Below are 6,000 nucleotides of genomic sequence, written 5' to 3' on the forward strand. Positions count from 1 at the left end.
CTGCAACTGACAAAGGTCTGATCTCTAAAATATATAAGGAACTCAAGAGAATAGACGGTAAAATGCCAATTAACCCAATTAAAAAATGGGGCGCTGAACTGAACAGAGAATTTTCAACAGAAGAAGTTCGAATGGCCAAAAGACACTTAAGGTCATGCTCAACCTCCCTAGCTATCAGGGAAATGCAAATCAAAACAACTTTGAGATATCATCTTACACCTGTCAGATTGCCTAAAATCCAAAACACCAATAATAACCTTTGCTGGAGAGGTTGTGGGGTAAGGGGTACACTCATCCATTGCTGGTGGGAATGCAAACTTGTGCAACCACTTTGGAAAGCAGTGTGGCGGTTTCTCAGGAAATTCGGGATCAACCTACCCCAGGACCCAGCAACTCCACTATTGGGAATCTACCCAAGAGATGCCCAATCATACAACAAAAGCATATGCTCATCTATGTTCATAGCAGCATTATTTGTAATAGCCAGATCCTGGAAACAACCTAGATGCCCTTCAGTGGAAGAATGGATGAAGAAACTGTGGAATATATACATGCTAGAATACTACTCAGCGGTAAAAAACAATGACATCTTGAATTTTGCAGGCAAATGGATGGAAATAGAAAACACTATTCTGAGTGAGGTAACCCAGACCCATAAAGATGAACATGGGATGTACTCACTCATATTCGGTTTCTAGCCATAATTAAAGGACATCGAGCCTATAAATTTGGGATCCTTGAGAAGATAATAAGAAGGTGAACTCCCCAAAAAAGATATAGTAATCCTCCTGGATATTGGAAGTAGACACGATCGCCAGGCAAAATTGGGAACTTGAGGGTTGGGCAAGACTGGGCCAAGGGAAGATGGGGAGAGAAAAGTGTGAAGGGGAGAACGGGGGGAGCTCGGAGGAATGGGGTGCTTGGGATATAGGAAGGGTGGATATGGGAGCAGGGAAGCATATATCTTAATTTAAGGAGCTACCTGAGGGTTGTCAAGAGACTTGACCCTAGAGGGGTTCCCAGGTTTCCAGGGAGATGCCCCCAGTTAGTTCCTTGGGCAGCTGAGGAGAGGGAGCCTGAAAAGAACAGTTCCTATAGCCATACTGATGAATTTCTTGCATATCACCATAGAACCTCCACCTGATGATAGATGAAGAAAATGACAGAGCCCCACATTGGAGCACCGGACTGAGCTCCCAAGGTCCTGATGAGGAGCAGAAGGAGAGAGAACATGAGAAAGAAAGTCAGGACCGTGAGGGAACCTCCAGCTGGCGACAGATGGGGAAGGTGACTGAGCCCCACATTGGAGCACTGGACTGAGCTGCCAAGGTCCTGATGAGGAGCAGAAGGAGCGAGAACTTGAGGGAGAAAGTCAGGAACGAGAGGGGTGCATTCACTCATGGAGACGGTGGGACAGAACTAATGGGAGATCACCAACTCCAGTTGGAATGGGACTGATGGATCATGCGACCAAACCCGTCTCTCTGAATGTGGCCAACAGCGGGGGCTGACTGAGAAGCAAAGGACAATGGCTCTGGGCTCTGATTCTTCTGCATGGACGGGCTCTGTGGGAGCCTTCTCAGCTTGATCCATCACCTTCCTGGACCTGGGGGAAGTTGGGAGGACATTGGTCTTAGCATAGAGTGGGGGACCCTGATGGCTCCTTGGCCTTGAGAGGGAGGGAGCGGAGGTATGGGTGGAGGGGAGGGGAGGGGAGGGAAGGGGAAGGAGGAGGGGAGGGAGGTGGGAGGAGGAGGGAAGGAGATGGAAATTTTTAAATATAAAAACAAAATAAACCATGAAAAAAAAAGAATATAAAATATTTTTTCAAAATTATAGGGAAGAATAAGATCAAAAGTCCCAGTTCACCTGCATTATCTAATTAGTGCTACACTCAAATCACACTCTCGGAAACTTTGATAGGAAAAGCATGACCCTTTGGTGGCCAGCTAAATCCAGCACAGTGTTAATTACATTCGCTGTGACTCTGAACTTTATGGGTTTTTTTCAACAATAACAGAAGAGCAACAGATAACTTAAAAATATCATGTGTCATAGATTGATTGTTCTTTGTCTTCTGCCTCAATACTAACCTCTACTATATATTTCCAAATATAGAAATCTTCTACCACTGACCTCTTAAAATGGTGACAAAACATTTAATTAAGGCCTTTGTCCTGGAAGTGTTTCAACTCCAGGAGAACCTACAAAACCATTTTCTACACATATGTGCATGGATGCCCAAGCAGGAATATTGGCTTAAGAGGTTGGGATTCTCAATGGAGAGAGTAATGTGTAGACTAATAATGCAAGAAGGAAATGACTTAGATAAACAAGAGGCAGGGGTTTATGATGTCACATGAGAAGTGTGGGAACAAAGCAGGGAACTGCAAGAGGAAAGAGTCAAATGTAACAAGCAAAATACATCCCCAAGAACATCAGTTCTACAATGGAATAGTTACAAATTAGAATGGGGAAGAAATATAACAAAAAGTTAACATTGGTTAATTGTGGGTAATAGCTAAGATATAACTCAGTATTTAGGGTAAGTATCTAGTCAGGTCTCAAAGGGAATAGAGGCACCAATAGAAAGAGACAGCAGACCCAAGAGAATGTGGGATTGAAAACATTCAATGCGTGACCTCCTAATACAGGAGTTTAGGGATGCAGGCTGCTGTCCCTTATGTCCAAATACAGCTCATATTGTCCATTGTTAATTTAAGTTAAATTCAGGCCTTGAAAATGCCTCCACGTATTAGTCCTTCCTAATTAATTACACCCAACATAGGGCATATAGTTGAGAACTCACTAGTCATGGCGGCTGGGCTACAGCCCATGGAAATCAGGCAGCTGAATAAACAAAGCCCTAAGCTATAACCAGTATAGTTCAAAATTTCTGTTTCAGTCCTTAAATGTGTAATCATGTGGTAGCCCTGCAGTTCTTTGAGCTTGTTCTAGTTCTGAGAACTGCTGGATTCCAGAACTGTGAATAAAAACTAAGTAAGGTATTCAAACTAAATTTATTGCAGCTTCATCTTTTGACACCATCTTGGTTATTCCGGGCTCAGAAATGAATATGGATGAAGCAGTTTAATGCAAATTTTACAGCTTGACTCTGTGTAACTGGGGAAGAATGTAGAGACTGCCTCGTCGCCACAGGAAACAGCCTGAGAGAGCTTTGCTGTGTGCTCCAGAGAAATTTTTGCTCATATTTATGAAGTTAACACACATCACAATCATTGCTCTCATTTTTCTTACAATGGTGAATTTCCTAAATTTCTTAAGCAAATAGAGATGCTGATGATGATTTATATTAATGCAAGGTATTAGTTAGTGCTAAACGTGGCGTGTGACACAAAACAAAGCAGAGATCCCTACACCCACAGAACTCACAGTATGGTGAACTAGGGATTTGACTGGGTAAATAAATAACCCCAGGAATCCACAAGGACCCAAGCAGAAGTGCAGAGGGTACCTCAAATGGCCATCTACAGTAATCAGATTGGTGACTACCCTCATTTTCATCAGAGATACTCTGCCCAGTAACTGATGGAAGCAGATGAAAAGATCCACAGACAAGCACTGGGCTGAGCTCTGGGAGACTTGCTGAAGAAAGGGAGAGGGATAACATGAGCCAAGGGGCTCATGATGGGGGCACCCACAGAGACAGCTGTCTTGAACTATGTGGGGAATCATGGCCTCTGGACCAACAGTTGGGGAGCCTAGATGGGACTGACCTAGGCCCTCTGCATGTGTATGACAGTTGTGGAGCTTGGTCTCTTCGTAAGGCTCCTAGCGATTAGAGCAGGACCTATCCCTAGTGCTTAGTTGGCTTTTGGGTACCTGTTCCCCATACTGGATTACTTGGCCCAGTTTCGGTGCAATGGGGGAAAGCATTTGGTTCTGCCTCATCTTGATGTGTCAAGTTTTGCTCAAACCTATGGGAAGTCTGCCCCTTTCTGAATGGAGACAGAGGAGGAGTGGAAGGGGGGGGTAGATGGGGAGCAGGGAAACTGTAGGAGAGGAGGGAGGAAAACCTGCATCGTTATGTAAAATAAATTTTAAAAATGTAATTTTGAAACTAAATAAAAATTCCATCATTCTGCACCTCAAACAAGGGAGGTGATAAAAATAAATGAATAAATAAATAGCATCCAAAATATATTTGCTCGATATGTAAACCTAATACCTCATATATTATTACATGGTGTATATATTTTAACCTAATGTGATAATGTTTTTAATCTGTGATTCACTTGGATTTTTATTTTTTTAGCCTTTTTAGCTTATAATTTTATTGTAAACTCTCACTAAATTTTGTGGTATTTACCAGAATCAGTAAAATCAGTACTTACACAGCAGTACCCAGAGAAGAGCAAAGAAGTTTCATAGTGTTTGATGAACATGTAGGCTTTATGAAATCATAGAAAGATGATGGGTTTTGCATTCATGTTTATTAGCTGGAACAAACCCTCCAGGAAACAATTCAGTACTGTGACACCAAGCCAAGTGGGGTGCCCAGAATAACTCGAGGACTGATTTAGATGCTTCTTGTACAGAAAAGCAAAATGAAAATGCCCAGCATCTGTAAAGCAGCTAATCAGTGTAGCAGGGAGGAAATGAAGGGCCCCAGAAGGTGGGACTTCCTGTTAGGAGCTAGCAAAAGAACCTTGGAGAGTGTGTCTGTAGTCTGCAGCCCACTTACTAGAGAGAGAAGGTAGCAGGTGAAGCTGCCAAAAGCACAGATGCGGGAGCATCTTCCCTTCCCTCCACCAGAGAGATAACCTCTGACTTAGGGAAAGGAGGAAGGAAGTGGCAAGGGAGGGCCAGAGGGTGCTCAAGAAGCAGGCAGTGCTTCAGTGAGATGAATGACCCCTGAGCACAATCTCTTCCCTCTGGAGACTCTCACAAACATGTAAGTGGTTTCTCAGGAGTTGAATTCTTGCAATAATTAGTGGGAACTCTTCAGATGTTATTCAACGTAGTGAATCATTTGTCATCTTAAAATCTCAGGTTTACAGGTCTTTTGGTGCAATCACCCAAGTCCCTGGTGAAAGACCTAAGACAACTCTGGTGAACAACCAACCATTCTACGTCTTCCCAGCTCTGCCTCAAGTACAGTTACTTGAAGAAAAGCTCATTCCTTCCTCCCTAGCTAAAAGACATCACAGACCCAACAAAACCAAGCTCCTCAAACTTTTAAGTAGATATCAATTATCTGTAAAAACCCACAAGCCTTCAAAATGTTCTAAATAAATAAAATAATATATGAAGTATGAAGAGTTGGGATAAAGAGTGCATGTCCATTCTTGCTGTTCAGAAAGTAATCCTGCTATACAGAGAAAAAAACTTCCAGTCAGCATGTTAGAAGATCAGCTCATTGTTTAGGTTTAAAGTGCTTATATTTGCTTTACAAAACATTGAACAAATTTTAACTACAGCTGATAAACTATTTAAAGTGGTTTACACACACACACACACACACACACACACACACACACACACACTCACACACACTGCCTGGCTAGTACTAGAAAAATGATACAAACTGAGACCCTTCAAACACTAAACCATTGCACCAGGCAGTTCACTTAAGTAGCCACCAGGTTGTGCTGGTGATTCAATAACATTATTCATGTGAAAGAGAAAAGAAAAAAAAAAGGATTTAGCAGCAAATTCATATTTTGAATCTTTTTCAAGCCCCTGAAATGTATAACCATGGATTTTACATAACTCCTTATATAAAATTTCAATGCCTTATTAAAAACCATAAACTTTTTAAAATGTTCTCTAAATCAACATTCAGATTAAGCAACTTGAATACATTTAATTTGCAAATGCTTAATGGGCACTTTCTAAATTGTACAATGAAGAAAGTCAAAATAGAAAAGACATGACGATCACAGACAAGGCACCAATAAATAAATCCAACATAAACAAATTTGAACGTTGAGTATAAGTATTTTTTGTAGAATCGCTTATTGCTCATTATAGCACCTA

This window comes from Arvicola amphibius, chromosome 7, assembly GCF_903992535.2.
Source record: "Arvicola amphibius chromosome 7, mArvAmp1.2, whole genome shotgun sequence".
In the NCBI taxonomy this organism is placed as follows: domain Eukaryota; kingdom Metazoa; phylum Chordata; class Mammalia; order Rodentia; family Cricetidae; genus Arvicola; species Arvicola amphibius.